The following is a 15,661-nucleotide window of genomic DNA, read 5'->3' as shown; positions in this document are numbered from 1 at the left end:
CGCCAGCAGCACGCCTAGGAGGCACCGGCCCCCGCGGGGCTACAGGCTCCAGCAGGAGTTATCTGAACGCTTACCCAGCCCGGCAAAACGCAACTTTCCCGTGGGCAAGGATTTCTTTGTGTGTGTTTCGCAGACGGCAGGCTCTGCTCAGCCTGCCCGCTGCGTTTGCTTTGGTCTGTGCGCCGAGCTGCACCCGCTCCGCAGTGGGCACTCTGAATCTACCGTCTCTCATCTTAAACGTCTCCCTTGAGTTTATTCAGAACCAATTTTTGTGTTCTGTTCCTTATGGGCTGCTACACCACCCTCACCAACGTAGCGTATAAGTGCCCTCCAATCACTATCCATCAGGAAAATATATTTATTTCAAAGTCTTTTTTTTTTTTTTTTTTTTAAATAATTATTTCAAATGTGACCGACGAGACTAGAGTTTGGATGAAGGAAAGACATATTCAAGCGCAATGCTTCCCCGCAGGGAAATCTGGCTAAACTGAAGTAGCAAAGAAAAAGTTCTGAAACTTGCATTTTCTGATGAGACAGCTGCTAAACAACAGAGATCCTCGGAGTCCTAACTCAGTTAGCAAGATGTTTTCCTTTGCAAAGCCCAGGGAGCAAAAACACCCTCCAGCTTTATTTCAAACCTAACGTTGCCACTTGTGGAGATAACTATGCTGACTTGAAATGATCTCGAGATAGTGTCAGGAGGTAAAGATATGGTTGCAAACATACGCACACTTACTTTACATATTCAACGTTTAAATAAACAGAGGGAAACGCAAGTCTACTAGACGGTGGCTTCTCCTTCCAAGAACCTGGCGAAATGCATGTGTGTGTGTTACTGTGCATGTACGTACATATATATAAAAGGCTATCTACAGATGTAGTTTATAATTCTGCTTTTTAGCTGAGTAAACTTAAAAGTAATTATCAAGAACCACTGCTGATGCTGGTATCTCTGGACCTCCGGGCACGTGTTTGAGGTAAACCTTCAGTGATGGGCATTTTAATCCGCACAGACCCCAGGGTAACCCCCGCACCGCTCTCCTGGCCTGACGGACCTCCGTCTTACTCCTCTTCACCTCCCCCATTTCCCCGTGCCCAGAGTCCCGCAGGGCCTGGAGAGCACCCCGCAGCTCTGCGATGCCACAGCCTCACCGGGCCTCAGTGCGCGCTCGGCCGCCCGCGGGAGGCGAGATGCAGTGAGCATGAAGCGGGGGCCTTCGGCAGTGCGCAGCCCCTCCACGGGACGGTTTCCTACCGCCCCTTCCCCAGCCTAGAGCTCTGTCCGCGCCAGGGCGCGCAGGCTGCGCGCAGGCGGGCGTCGCAGCGGGTACCGCGGCGACCTCTGCTGGCCGCGGGGCGAGCGGGCTCTGCCGCGCGCGGTGTGCGCGTTTCTGACCTTTTGTGCCTCGCCGCCCGGTGTTCTGCAAACATCTCCCCACCTCTGCTAGGGGTACGCCGACCTCCTGGCCCGGGTGACACCGCAGGCTTGCGAGATGGCAAAGGATCCACAGTCACAAAAAATAAACTGGCGTCCCTGAGGTTGTGACAACCATCTGTGGTTACTGAAAAAGACCGAAACAGAGATGGTATTTTTCCATCCACTGTCCTATGCAGTTTTCCTTCTTGGACGTGTTCATTTCTATTTAAAAAATTGGCCTTATTAAAAATATATCCCCTTCCTACCTCTGAGAGAACTCCTTTTTTTTTATTGTCCAGCGTCTTTCTCTCTCTCTCTCTCTTTTTCTTTCTTTTCTTTTTTTCTTTTTTTTTTTTTTTTTTTTTTTTTTTTTTTCAGTAAATTGGTCCGCTTTTAAACCTCTTAACGCCCATCCCTCTAACTTTCGGGATTTTTAAACTATTACTTCTAGGACGACTGATTGTATTTTAAGCTTGATCTTTGCAAATGATGTGCAATAAGCAAGAAACCTGTCTCCGCCCCAACAAACCAGGATTGGGAAGAAAAGGAGGGCTTTGATCAAGGTTTTTTTCCCCCTCCTGTGCTACTGATTTGCTTACTGTGTATTCGATTCGCGTTCCCAGGAAGGCGAAGCTCTATATTTAGCCAGCATCAGAGTCGGGTTTAAGGGAGTGGAATAATGAGTGGAACTGCCAGTTTCAATGAATAAGGTACTGAGAGAAAAACCCCGCTGAAGGATTTCTCTTTTATGGTATCAATATACACGTGAATGGGAAGACATAAAACGGGATTTGTATGTATTTGAAACACTTCCGAAATTATATGTTAATTTTACTTTTTCTTTTCCTGCCTTTATATATACATATATAAAAATATATATAAATATACTTTTGCGAAGGGGTCTTGGAAAGCCTGCTAAAAGTCAGTGGCTCTACCTTAGCAATCAATAGCTTTCACCACGCCGAGAGGATCAAGTGAGATTATATGCATTCGACGGAAAAACAAAAACAAAACCACTCCAAACTCCAAATCGTCGGCGGCGAATCACCTTTCCCATCCTATAAAATATAGCCATCATTACGGTCCTGAGTTGGCTTAGTGGTGAAAATAGGGACGGCTCCGGATGGGGCGGGAAGGGGGGGTGGGGGGGGAGGAGAAAAGAGGGAAAAACACAGCTTTAGGAAGCGAATGCAGAAGAAGTGGTGTTTCTCTGAGGGCAGGCAGCGCTAGGGGCAGGGTGAGGTAATCTTGCCGAGGAGGGGTGGGGGCCGCCGGGGTCCCAGTCCGGGTTCGGAGCCTGGGGTCCAGCAGCGAGAAGCAGCGAGGTCCGAGCACGCGGAGAGGCTCCAGCTGAGCTTTGCGCTATTATTTCTGTCCCAGCCACACCGTGATGGCTCCGTGCAGCCTTGCCACTCGGGCATGAGGAAAGGCTCCTCCAGTCTAAAACTTTATTGGTGCGCTTTGGGCCGGAAAAATGTTTTCCAAAAGGGTTTGGGTGCCCCGAGGCTCCAGCTTCCCCTCTGTGCGTTGCCGGACGTGGCGAGGACACTATTTGTGCCTGTGAAGACAGGGTTTTTGCACGGGGCTGGAACGGGAAGCAGCACAGCGGAGAAATCAATCACGAACTGTATGAGCTGCTCCGGGCGTGGGCTTTGACTCGCCTAGAGGTGTGCGATCTTAAATCTTCAAGTCTTAGCTACTGCTGCATGGGTGGGAGAAGAGTACTGAAAGAGCACTAAATCCATCAAAGCAGAAGAAAACCTGTCAGTGGGCTTCTGCGCGTCCAGGAAGTCTTTGCGATTTTAATAATGTAATTTGGGTTATTAAATCGTGTTACCAAAATGCCAGCCTCTCTCTCCCAGAGCCTTCCCGCAGAGCACCAGCCCCAGCGTACTCACAGTGCCTAGCGGCACCGGCCACTCTTTCCTGAGGGCTGAAAGGGGAGCACAGGCTGGGAAGCGGCGGGGGGAAACAAGCCCCAGAGGCTATCGTGGGAGGAAAATCTCCATAGATGCCACGAAAGTGGCAGAGATCGGAAGGAGAGGTACGGCACAGGGCGGTTGTCCTCGGACAAGCTCCGCCTGCCCTCAGCTCCGGCCGGAGACGGGGGACGGGGCAAATGGGGGATATTTATTGCTTTAAACTTTCCCCTTTGTTATCTTCTCCGTGTCAGGAAGTGTTCGAGGACAGGAAATTCAGCAGCAATTTTGTCTCTGGGGTGAGCAAGAATCTCTTGGTAGCAAGGTTGCTCAGGGACCGCTTTTCAGCACAGGCTCCAGCAAGGTCCCGTCGGGAGGTCGGGCCCGGAGAAGGCTGGAGGAGGGGAGCGAGCCGGGCCCGGGCCCGCGGCCATCGGCCAACGTCTGGGCTCAGCCTGCAGAGCGAGGTTGTACGCGGGCGCTGGGAAAACCTCATCCCCACGAGTATGTTTGTTGAGGAGTGTGTGTGAGGGGCACACCTTACCCTAAAAGCGCTCGTTTCCACTGGAAATTTCCCTCTCCAAAATAGCCTCGAGCAGAGAGTCCCGGCTTAGTGCTGCTACAACAATGGTTGCATTTTCAAATTGCAGGAAAATAACACGGACCCCACTGGTCTGGAGTGTGGCTTTGGAGGGAAAACAACAACAGCAACAACAACACAACAACAAACACTTTAAATATTTAATAACAACATCATCATCAATAACAATAACAGCAACACCAGCGGCAGCTAGGCGGGAGTTGGGGCCGGTGCTGCCGGGAAGATCAGGACGACCGCAAAGGAGTTGCCTGCTCCTCGACTATCTCTCCTGGCCCGGGGACACTGGGTTGACCCTGCGAGCCGGTCTCCATTGCGCGGTGTAGGGGCCGTGGAGCCTGGATGCGCGGCAGAGAGCGCAGGTTCCGCGCGGCTCGGCGGGGCGCCCGGGCCGGGTCCAGGACGCAGAGCCCAGGGCAAAGGGAGAACTGCAAGCCCTGCGAGCGGCACTAGCCGCCGTACAAAGGGCTCCTCCTAGCTAAGCGAAGGCGCCTTCCATCAGAAGCAATTAGGGGTTCGTTATTGCCACCCTGCTCACTGCGACGTTTTTAATACCTTGGGAACTTCGGATAACGCTGTGTGGAAGGCGCTGGCCGCTTTTCCGGACCCTCGCAACATGGTTTCAAGGGGTGGAAAAAAACCAAACAAACAAGAAACAATAACAAAACCCAAACTCAAACAAAAACATTAGCAAATATGTGAAGGAATATAGCAAGAAGTTTGGTGCTTGGTAATAGATTAATCGTCTGAACAGCAGTGATGTGCTCTAGACTTTGCAGAGGGTATATCACCCAGATATGGTCATTATAACTCGTATTTATTGCTTCTCCTAAAAAGCACAATAAAATTGTCAACCATAACCTAAAAAAAAAAAAAAAAAAAAGTAAAAATAATATCCCATTATCAATATATTTGCATATACTTTTAAAACAAACACATAGAGTTATCTCGATACAGATTACATAGGTCACATTAATCAGCCAAAGAGAATATATTTGTGTAAATGCAGAACAGTGTCCCATTAAATTAGCTTATATCTTCTTGCCTAGACTTTAAAAACAACTCTTGCAAAATTAATGACCAGGGAAACAGAAGGGAGACCCAAAAAGGAGAAGTCTATACAGGGAAGAGTTAGAAGTTCTTACCTCGGTGTACATAAATACTGCACCTTCAGTGTGCTCCCATATATGTCTCTGCAGATCCTGCAACGCACGCAGCTTATTACAGTTGTTCTGCTGAGAGACTGTTTTACTACAACAGAAAAGAAAAATATCAAAACAAAACCATAACATTTGCGTAGTGTCATCTGTGCAAGGTTCAAAATTGCAGACACAAACTCGTTAAAGCGGCTACATAGAAAACAGGAGAATTCTGAGTGAAAGTAGTGCAATCGGCACGTTAGAGAGATGAATTAAAGATGGACCGTGACCCTTTGTACAATCATTTCTCATGCATGAAAGCAAAAGAGAAAGAGGGGATTTTTATGTACTGTCCACTGTTCAGTGGTCTCTGTTTTGAACAAGGGCAAATAAAAGCCATCAATAAATCATAAATCATACATTAAGAGCAAGCACACAAAACATACTCATGGCGTAGTATTTTTTTCCAGCTAGCGGGACGTGTGCCATCCATTACTTATGAAGATGAAAGGTATATCATACAATACAATGATATTGGATTGTGTATGTATATAGATAGAAAGACAACCAGAGTATTAATGCAACAGATACTGCCAATACATGTGTTACACATTTGTAACATTGTACAGTGATTATTAAAGGTCCTCGTGGCTTCCTTTGTATTGCTCAGAATTCTGCATTCAGCCACAGCTCAAAGAAATTGCATTCTGAGTAAGAGCTTGAGCTGCCTTGTCATGTTTGTTCTCTTTTTCTATAGGATATGTACTTCAGGTTATTTGCATCCATTTATTGTGACTTTTCCACTTTTCCAGTAGCTCCTGTTGCACGTAGCTACTGTTTTCCCGTATAAACAAACATGTTCAGGGTGAACTCAGCATCTGAAAACTCTGCAAGGGTGTATGTTTTAACAGTTTCAATACCACATATTTATCTTGCAGATTAGAATCAATTTTTTGCCTGTATACATAGTATATCTGAACAGGAGATTAGAAGAAATTTGGTGTCTTTATGATGGTTTCACCGTTTGCCTGTACACTGTCTGCACAAAGTGCAGATTCACAAATCTGCTTACTTTTGTGACAGGTTGGAAAGAAAAGAAAATATCTTTGGAGAGAGACCAGCAAATGTATTCTAGCCCCAGGACTATATTTGATATCATGTACTCGGGGCAAAGCTATAAACACAGTCAGTAAAGAGGCTGTATCATTCACAGTGCTGTCAGGAGTGCCAAACTGAAAGGGGAAGGCCTTAGAAAGAGGCTAGATACGGTCTGATCGGAAAACTGTATGCATTTGTGCCATGTGGTGAGACAAAAATTCTGTGCAAGGAGTGGCTACAGCACAGAGGATGAGGCTCATGGAAAAAATTAAAAAAGAAATTATATGGTGACAGGAGTTGGAGAAGCATAAGCAAAAATGTATGGAGGAATACATGAATCCACAGAGGGGAAGAGGTGAGAGAAATGTTTAAGAAATTGAATGCAGTGTCACAGAGAACTGAGGAAGGGGAAGAAAAGAAACAGATGTTGAAAAGAATATAAAACAAAGAGAGTGGCAGAATGTGAAATGAAGAGAGGGAAGATGAAGACAGAGAAGAAAAATAAAAGGAGAAGAGCTGCAGGATATTGGAGATGGTGTTTGTGTTTGATGCTGAAGCTGTGACAAACCAGAGGCTGCCACTGATGACGACAATTTGGCACCAGACTGCAGAAGTTTTCCAGTCTTTTTCACAAAATTGTCTTTTTGTTTAGACTACAATCAGTCTGAAAACATTTGACAAAAGAAAGGCATGTTTATCCTCATTGAAGCATTTTAATTGTTTCATTGTTTGCCACTCTTGGTTTTGCATAACCTGTCTCCAAAAAAGGATTTTTTTCTGTTTATTATTATTTTTTAATAAAGCATTGCTGTTTCAAATGAGTCACCCCTCCCAAACCTCCCTCCCCCAGAGTCTTCCTCTCTGCAACTCCTGTAGGTCAAAGAGGAACCCTGCTTTGCACATGTGCAGAAACTAGCAGGCCTATAAAAACTTGATGTGAGTCAGCACTGCTCCATAAAAGGTCAACTACAGCTGAATCAAGCTACTTTTAAAAGGCATCTACCACAGAGAAGAAATATGAGACAGGCAGGAACAGTATAGAGAAGGATAGTTATTAATCAGAACAAAAAAGGTAGAAAGTATAGAACAGAAAAATCTGCCAAGCCTTAGCACTTTCTGCTTATATGTTCAACAACTCCTGAATACACTACACAGGCTGACTGGCCGAGGTCAGGATGATCTTAGCTATGCAAAATTAAGTGGCTCTCATCTGTGGCTCATGGGAGATGGAGAGACCCTATCAGTCTTTTTAAACATGAAATTACTTCTTGTCTTAATTTAGAAATGGATCTGTTGTCTGATGTTAGAAACTCTAACACTGCAAGTACATACTGCTGTGAACCATCTTCCACCTTTGTGATGAGATAAGAATGTTTCTATGATTTGTGTACCTTTAGTCATACTTGGGTTTCCAAAGATAATTGACGTTGGACTTCTTTGTTTTAAAGCTTTTGCTTCTTTATCTAGTCTGCCACACAAATATTATTGTCAATACTGAAAATATTGGATAGGAATAAGAAATCTTAATTGAAAGAATTATGGCAAGAGGTCAGGGCAGATAAACAGAACAGTCCTCCCACCCCCTCATTACTCTGTGGAAATGTCTCTTGGTAGAGAATCAATGACAGCACCAGTTACAGCACCAGTGACTCAAAAGCTGAGCAAGTACCTAACAAGCTGAGATAAACACAAACTACCTGTTTAGAAGCTTAATTTAGAAACTTTAAAATTATTTTCAAATTTAATTTTACACTTAAATTGTAATTTATATTTTAAAATGATAATGATGCTCTTCTGTTAATTTTGAGGGTCTCAAAGTCTCAACCCAGTCAATATCTTAAGGACACATCCTGAAAAATGGGATCTTTGGGTATGGGTATACATATGGGTATGTATCAATGAGGATCTGAATCAGAGTTTCAGCCAAACAAAATGACGAGGCAGGCAATAATCATTATACCTATTTTACAAATACACTCAACTGTTTTTTGAAGTGAAAAAGGATGAAATTCTACTGCCAAGAATCACCCAGAGGCTTGTAAGTGATACATAATGCAAAAGCCTGGCATATTTCTCATCCTTAAGAATCTAAGTAATACTGTCTTTACAACTTTATGTTGTGGAAAACAAATATATGCGTAACAAAGGCAGATGTGTTTGCAGTATTATACTGAGACATCAGCTTTAGTACTTAAGCATTTAGAAACCCAAATAATTTTTAATACATTCTAAGCTTATCCAACAGCAAATCTTAAATATACTCCTGCTTACTGGCAAACAATTATAAAGCAAAAGAAAAAAAAAAATCAACAAAACCAACACAACACAACTCACATTTTGGACAGCACTTTCTCCCATATGTGCTTACTGTACACTTCAGTGACTACACTCTTATTTATTAGGCAAGCAGATTCCTTTTGGAATGAAGATCTCTGTTTATACAGCGCTTAAGCGTATGGCCTATTTTTAAGGACTTGAGTCAGTCCACCATCAGAAAAGACCTCACACACAGGTCTAAAGGTAGGCACATAAATCGTGTGTCTTCCCAAGCCTCATTATGGCATTTCTCACATACCATCATCATCACAAAAGGCCAATTTTTGTTGTTTTGGGTGAAATTTTCTTATACTTCCAAGAATTCTTCTAGCAGGACAAGGAGAAACATTGGCAGTGTAAAAAAGTAGTACCATCTTATTATCCCAGAGTTCTTTGGGAAAGAACTTTCCAGTGAAAGCAGATTGCAACTGCTATAACATGTGGTAATGGATAATTCCAGAAAAAATCCCTTAGTTCTCCAAGGGATTCCTAACTCACCTGGCATGCATAATTGTATCTCCAGTTGCCCTCCAAAATGCAATTATGACTAGGGACAGCAGTATTTGGCCCTTTATTCTGAGTACCCCTTGATTTAACTGATGAAAAACACATTCTCTTGAGATTTCCAACTACTACTATTCTCAAAGTCCTTTGAGACTATGTACTATCTTGATACTAGGGAAGGTCAAGAGCATCACTTACCCTTAAATCCTAAATGTACAGTGATTTAACCTAGGTATAACTTCAACAGTTTTCTGAGTCTCTCCTGATCTAGATTAGAGGGTTCAAAGATAAAAAAATACTTATGTATATTAAACAGTGAATTCAAGAAAACAAATTTGACAAGAGTTTTCTGATACTTAGCACTTGGACTTTTTTATAAGACTTCATGCCTTTCCTTCCTTTGGAAGAAGTGCTTTGTTTTGTACAGTTTGGATGCACCTGAACACATGCTGTATCTGCATTCTTCTATAAATTCCAGAGCTAAAAAAGGAACTCAGCCATGTACTTCAGGTGAGCTGCTCTTTTGTTAGGGAAGTAGCAGGCCAACAGTTTCATGGTTTTTATCCTAAGTCAAGAAAATATTGGGCTTTTTCTTCTTTTTTTTTTCTTTTTTATTAACATGGTTGAGCTTAGTTTTCTATCATTTTTTTTCTATGGTTTACTCCTATTCAGTATAGTTCAGTTGAAGAAAAATGCATAAATGAATGTACATCAACACAATTTGATGAATGATGCTATCTGGAACAGTCAAATATGACTGTCCAGAGCTGAAGAAATGTAGATATTGAGGCCTAAGAATACCAGTCCTTACATCATGATATTGATGCCAGTCAAGCTGCCATTTTCTTCATGTCAGAGAAATTTATGTATGTGAAGGTGTGTGTGTTTTTAAACTTTTTATTCCATGATTCACACTATGGACAGTATATTCCCCCTTTTCAGACAGAAACAGTATGGAACATGTCACAATCATTAGAATCCTTTTCATCAGAAGCCGGAAACATATTCCTAATCTACATTCGGCTGCAGAAACAAAATTTATATGAGCTTCATAAAATTGTATCCAAGACAAACCCAACTTGTTCAAACCAATTAACGAAAGTGCTCTTATGGAAAAGAACATGAACATTGGAAATTACTTGCAGACAGTCAAAATGCAGTTGGAATGGTATTGTTAGGCTTAAATATATATTAAAAATTATGTATAATTTTATGAATCCCTTAATGCCTTCACATTCAAGATCTAATGGCACAGCAACAGTGAAAAAGAAGTGAGGAGGGGCAAGTAGTTAAGCAGATATAAGAGAAGTCATACAAACCTCAAGACTGTCACAGCAAGGGTATCTTGTGGGTAGTTAGTGGAAATAGAATCACATGTAATTGGGAGTAGAAGTGTTAGAGTAGCAGATACAGTTTAACAGCAAAAATCTAAACAAGAAGTCCAGTTAAATTTTACTTCCTTTATTTTAAGTTTCTTCTTTTCAAAAACTTTAATCAAATACACAATTAATCTACCAACATCAACAAAATCATTAGAAAACTTTCAACACAAAATGAGCATGCTTTTTTACACCCACTCTAAATATTTATCTTCTATGATAACCCCACTACTCTACATTATTTTTAAGAAAGTTTTGGATTGCTAAATAAACATCTTGAGGCAATTTATTTTCAGAAAATCAGAGGGACAAAATGTATATAGCACTTGTGAATAGAGCACACATAATCTCCCAACATAATCTACACTGATGCTACCATTTCAGCATCCTCCAGGCAACCATCAATAAATTACAACTTTGCAGCTAGATCTTTAACTGATTAATTGCAGGTTTTCATGAAGAAACTTTCTTTTTTGTTCTTCTTCTTCTTCTTCTTCTTCTTCTTCTTCTTCTTCTTCTTCTTCTTCTTTTAAATTTTTTTAAATTTTCTTTTCTCAAATGTCAGTAATAGAACTATTATGATCACAGACAAAAGTGTGCTGGTACAAACTTAAGCTTGCTAAACCAACTTAAAAACATGGTGAGGTTTTATTAGGAATGAAGTGCTGAATATTCAAGAAAACATACTCTATTCTGCTTAGACAATGCAAGAATGTGCAGACAAAATTTGAAAAGAACAAACTAATTGTTATGGCTATTAATTTGCCTGTCATCAGTTCAGTTAGTTTAAGGAAAAGTATGTAGGTCACACCAAAAGTAATGCCTCCTATTTATTTCCATGGAAACAGCAACAGATACAAAGCCCACAGTAAAACAGTTTGATAGAGTAAATTCTCAGCTACAAAACACTGCTTTTCCACATAGGCACCCGTATTAGCTATTAATTTTCACCGCAGATGAACAAGAGACATGCTGCACATGTAAAAATCTGTGCCAATAGAATGACCCACTGTTACTGTCACTACTGCTGAAAGGCATCACCCACTGACTAACTGCGCTTTCAACCACTCTTTGGTCTTTACAGACATTCAGCAACCATTACTGAATGTCAGTCAGATGCTGTTATGCCAAGCTGCACCACTACTATCATCTATTACACAGCAAGAAAATGTGAAGGAATATTGGTAGGAAGGTTCAACCTCTACTGCTGTACTACCAACATCTGAGTCTGATATCAGAGGGCAATATAATAAAATAGGAAGCATTATTTTTGAAGCAGACCTTGTACATTCAGTCTCTGATTTCTGTCACTGAGCTGTGGCAGAGGAGATATGAGATATGCTACAGGGCTGTGGTTTTGGGTCTTACTTTTAAAAACACTGGTACCAGGGACAGTCTTATAACTTAGCTCAAAATTGCTATTGACTAATAGTTACTGATTATGTTGCAAAGGCAAATGGAGCTCAGGTGAAAATATGCAGGTCATTGTCCTGATGAAGCCATGCCTAAATATAGACAATCAATCTTTATAACTTACTGAAATATGCATTTTTGTATCCATTTAAAAGTAGATATAAAAAGACTTCCCAAAAGCTGAGAAGATGACAGATGTGATTGTACATAGATGTTTGTGAAGAATCTCTATGCAGTTAACCTATTTAGAAGTAGCTTATGATGCTGAGATCTTCCTTCAGGTTTCTATATCCTGGAGTCATAAAATCTGATGTGAGAATGCATCATGTTTTTTTAGATAACTGCTGTTTTACATGTGCTGTACTGGTGTTCAGCTCCGCTCTGGACAGAGCATCTCTTCGGCAAGACTTTAGGGGCAGCAACTACTCAGTTTTCTGTGCATTTGGCTGAATAAAAAGCTTAACAGCTTCTGAACATCATTGTCATGACCAGACTCAGAGTGGCCCTCAGGGCATGCATCAGTATGTTCATGATGGATGCAGAAAGGTACCAAGGCAATATTAGTTACCTTCTTTAAAACCTGTGGTCTGTTTGCTTTGATCTTAACTAGAGATTCTAATAGCATTATAGTCCCCAGCGGGAATCAGGGCTTAGCATTGTTGCCACCATAAAAGCATAATAAAATTATGTCTTGTCTCAAATCTTTTAGAATACACAGTAGAAGTAAAGGAACAGGAGGAGAAAAAAAATAGCAGGAAAAAGGAAAAAAAAAAAAAAAGAAGAAAAAAAAGAAAAGAAAAAAAAGAAAAAAAAGAGTTTTTGAAGATTAAACATCTTGTATAAAAAGAACATGGAATGAAAGTCAGGTTTTCTCATTTTTCTGTATACTGCATGCTGAATATGCATGATTGCACCATGTGCAGGGGAGACTGGATCCAAGAAAACCAATGTAATTGCAGCAGTGATACAGCTTTCCCTTTCATGCTTTGACTTTTTTACAAGGAGAATCTTGGAACCTGGAATAGGTATGTCAGCTTGCAGGAGAGAGGCAAAGCAAATGACCCCAAGTGATGGTCACTACCACAGTGCTGTTTGTCTGCAGTTAGCGTGCTGGTCAAAGATAGCTCATGAGTGGAAAGTACCTGAATACTAACTAGATGTGGTGGACATTAGGGTGGACATGCTCCAATGCCTCATTCTTTGCATATTTAGATAAGTAGTTGCAAGAGTGTTGTACATTGACTCCCAGTAACATACTAGTAAGAACAACAGAGAATTAAAAGAAAACTTTAAAACTAAGTGGTTCCTTTTAGTTGTTCATGCATTTACTCTCAAATCTTTCTGAGGAAAAACAATTTGGCAGCGTCACATAGCATTATTTTTTTTCATTTTTAAAACTAAAGATCACAAATGAGTATTAACTAACTGACAACAAAATACTTTCAGTGTGACTTTTAAAACAAACAAGCATCTGTGCTATACACGTGTGGAGAATTTTCCTAAGTATCTGATTTACACTAATATAAATACTTGGAAACTGACAAATACACTGGTTAGAAAGATGAGAAATCTCCTTCATGAGTCTCTTTCTGTTCTCCACCAAGTTCTCAAATGCATTAGTAGTGTCAGCTGTGGATGGTGGTAGTATTACTCTTCAGCTCTCCTGTGCTGATGGAGGGACCAAACTAAAGGGCCTCTTTAGATGAAACATCATTATTTCTATTCCTTCTTTCTGAAGAGTGTCCTCGTATTTCTCTTCCATCATCATGTGTGCACTTTCATTTCATTTTCTTCCCCTATTACTTTTCTTTGCACTCTGCAATCTCTCATGGACTCTTCAGAGCATTCCCAAATGTCATTTTGCTTTCTTTCTTTCTCTACCTGTATTCTGTATAGAAATCTTACGTTTTACTTAGATTTAGTAGTCCAAACAGTGCAAGTGGCTCGTGAAGTAATAAATTTTTAGGAGAGTACTTCAGCTGCAGTAGGAATGAGCTGAGGAGCATCAGGTCTTTGCTGGAAGTTACCTCCCAATTGTTATTTATCTTGAATGCTTAATGTGATGTTTTCTTTAACAAAATGGTGTATGTCTAATATTTATGTTGTACAATTTTAGTATGGTTCTGCAATTCAAGCATCACCTAGTGTTTGGACTTATGTTTTTTATCTAGAGTTCTGCCACTTTTCCTTGAAATCTCCTGTTAGGTAAGTAAGTGAGGTAGATCAGGAGAAGACTCATTTATTTTTCATAACCTTCTGTAAAAATCACTTTTTTTTTTTTTTTTCCCTACAAAGTTGGACTGATACACTAACAAACATCTGGACCCTAAATGAAGGCAGTGTCATTAGATGATGGTCATATATAGATAGCATAACAAGGCACTCCTTACGTATTCACTCAGTTTTGATATTGATTTTGGCCAGTAACAATTAACCGCAACTGTTAAATGGGCTAGATTTTAACAAAATGTGAATCCTCTGTCTACAGCAAAAGATGAAAATCTCCATAGTACAAAAGCCAACATTCTTCTCTAAAACTGATTCCTGGAGTTAAAATCCAAGTGAAATATTGTGAGTATGTCAGTAAAATCCTAAGACCTGGCAATAAGGATCACCCAGAAATTCTGTACTGTAGCCAAAATCAGTGTTGCTTAATTAAATTTTATTCTCACTGCATCTCATTAGCAAAAGCTCACAACAGTGACTTTCCAATAGGTGCCTAAAGGTTGGAGTTTTTGGTGTATTATAAAAATCAGAAGAGTTGGACAGATGGAAGAGCGTGTCTCATGACTTCTGCAGGTAATTTTGGTCTCACTGGCATTTTCCATTTTGTTTCATTTTACAGAATTATAGAATCATAGAACCATAAAATGGCCTGAGTTGAAAAGGGTTTCAAGGACCATCTAGTTTCAACCCCCGTGCCACAGGCAGGGTCACCAACCACCAGACTGTCCAGAGCCACATCCAGACTGACCTTAAATGCCTCCAGGGATGGGGCATCCACAACCTCCTTGGGAAACTTGTTTCAGTGTGTCACCACCCCCTGAGTGAAAAGCTTCCTCCTAAGTACTCCTATTCTGTACTTAATACTACCTCATTTTAAGTCTAAGGTCACAGGCTTTCCAAAGAATAAATAAACATCCATGTCATATAAAAACTCATACCTTCAGAGTGCTGAAGTTTTTCTGAAAACATGGCTAGGTTAAAATGTCACATACGCACATTTATGTTACCATGCCATAGTCTACACCTAGGGCTAGGTTTCACAGAATCACAGAATCACAGAACTGTAGGGGTTGGAAGGGACCTCTAGAGATCATCGAGTACAGCCCCCCCTGCCAAAGCAGGCTCCCTACTCCATGTCGCACAGGTAGGTGTCCAGGCGGGTCTTGAATATCTCCAGAGAAGGAGACTCCACCACCTCCCTGGGCAGCCTGTTCCAGTGCTCCGTCACCCTCACTGTAAAGAAGTTCTTCCGCACATTCGTGCAGAACTTCCTATGCTTTAGTTTCATCCCATTACTGCTAGTCCTATCCCCACACACTACTGAAAAGAGACCAGCCTCACCACTATGGCTCCCACACCTCAGGTATTTATAAACCTGGATCAAGTCCCCTCTCAGCCTTCTTTTTTCAAGGCTAAACAGACCCAGTTCCCTAAGTCTTTCCTTGTAGGGGAGATGCTCCAGGCCCTTCACCATCTTAGTGGCCCTCCGCTGGACTCTTTCCAAGAGATCCCGGTCTTTTTTGTACTGTTTCATTGGTTCCTGCAGTGCCTTCCATTAAGTTTCTACAGTGCCATAGTCTTCCATGCAGATAGATGAATTACACAGCTGATAGATCTTAAGGAATGCATGAACTCTTCAGTGAGGTAGTGTT

General features: G+C 41.4%; 1 long non-coding RNA gene across 1 annotated transcript; it reads right to left on the bottom strand.

Moving 5' to 3' along the window:
* Positions 1-1,840: 1,840 nt before the first annotated feature.
* LOC146754081 (uncharacterized) lies at positions 1,841-5,735 on the bottom strand. The gene is made up of 3 exons (XR_014939579.1): positions 5,272-5,735; positions 5,080-5,185; positions 1,841-4,795 (listed from the first exon to the last, which is right to left on the bottom strand). It is a non-coding gene; the product is annotated as an uncharacterized LOC146754081 (long non-coding RNA).
* Positions 5,736-15,661: the final 9,926 nt, after the last annotated feature.

The sequence above is a fragment of the Coturnix japonica genome, chromosome Z, assembly GCF_054131305.1.
Source record: "Coturnix japonica strain WE chromosome Z, WE-NBRP24, whole genome shotgun sequence".
Taxonomy (NCBI): domain Eukaryota; kingdom Metazoa; phylum Chordata; class Aves; order Galliformes; family Phasianidae; genus Coturnix; species Coturnix japonica.
Note: the sequence above shows the minus strand (reverse complement) of the source record. Positions and strands in the feature narration are given on the sequence as shown.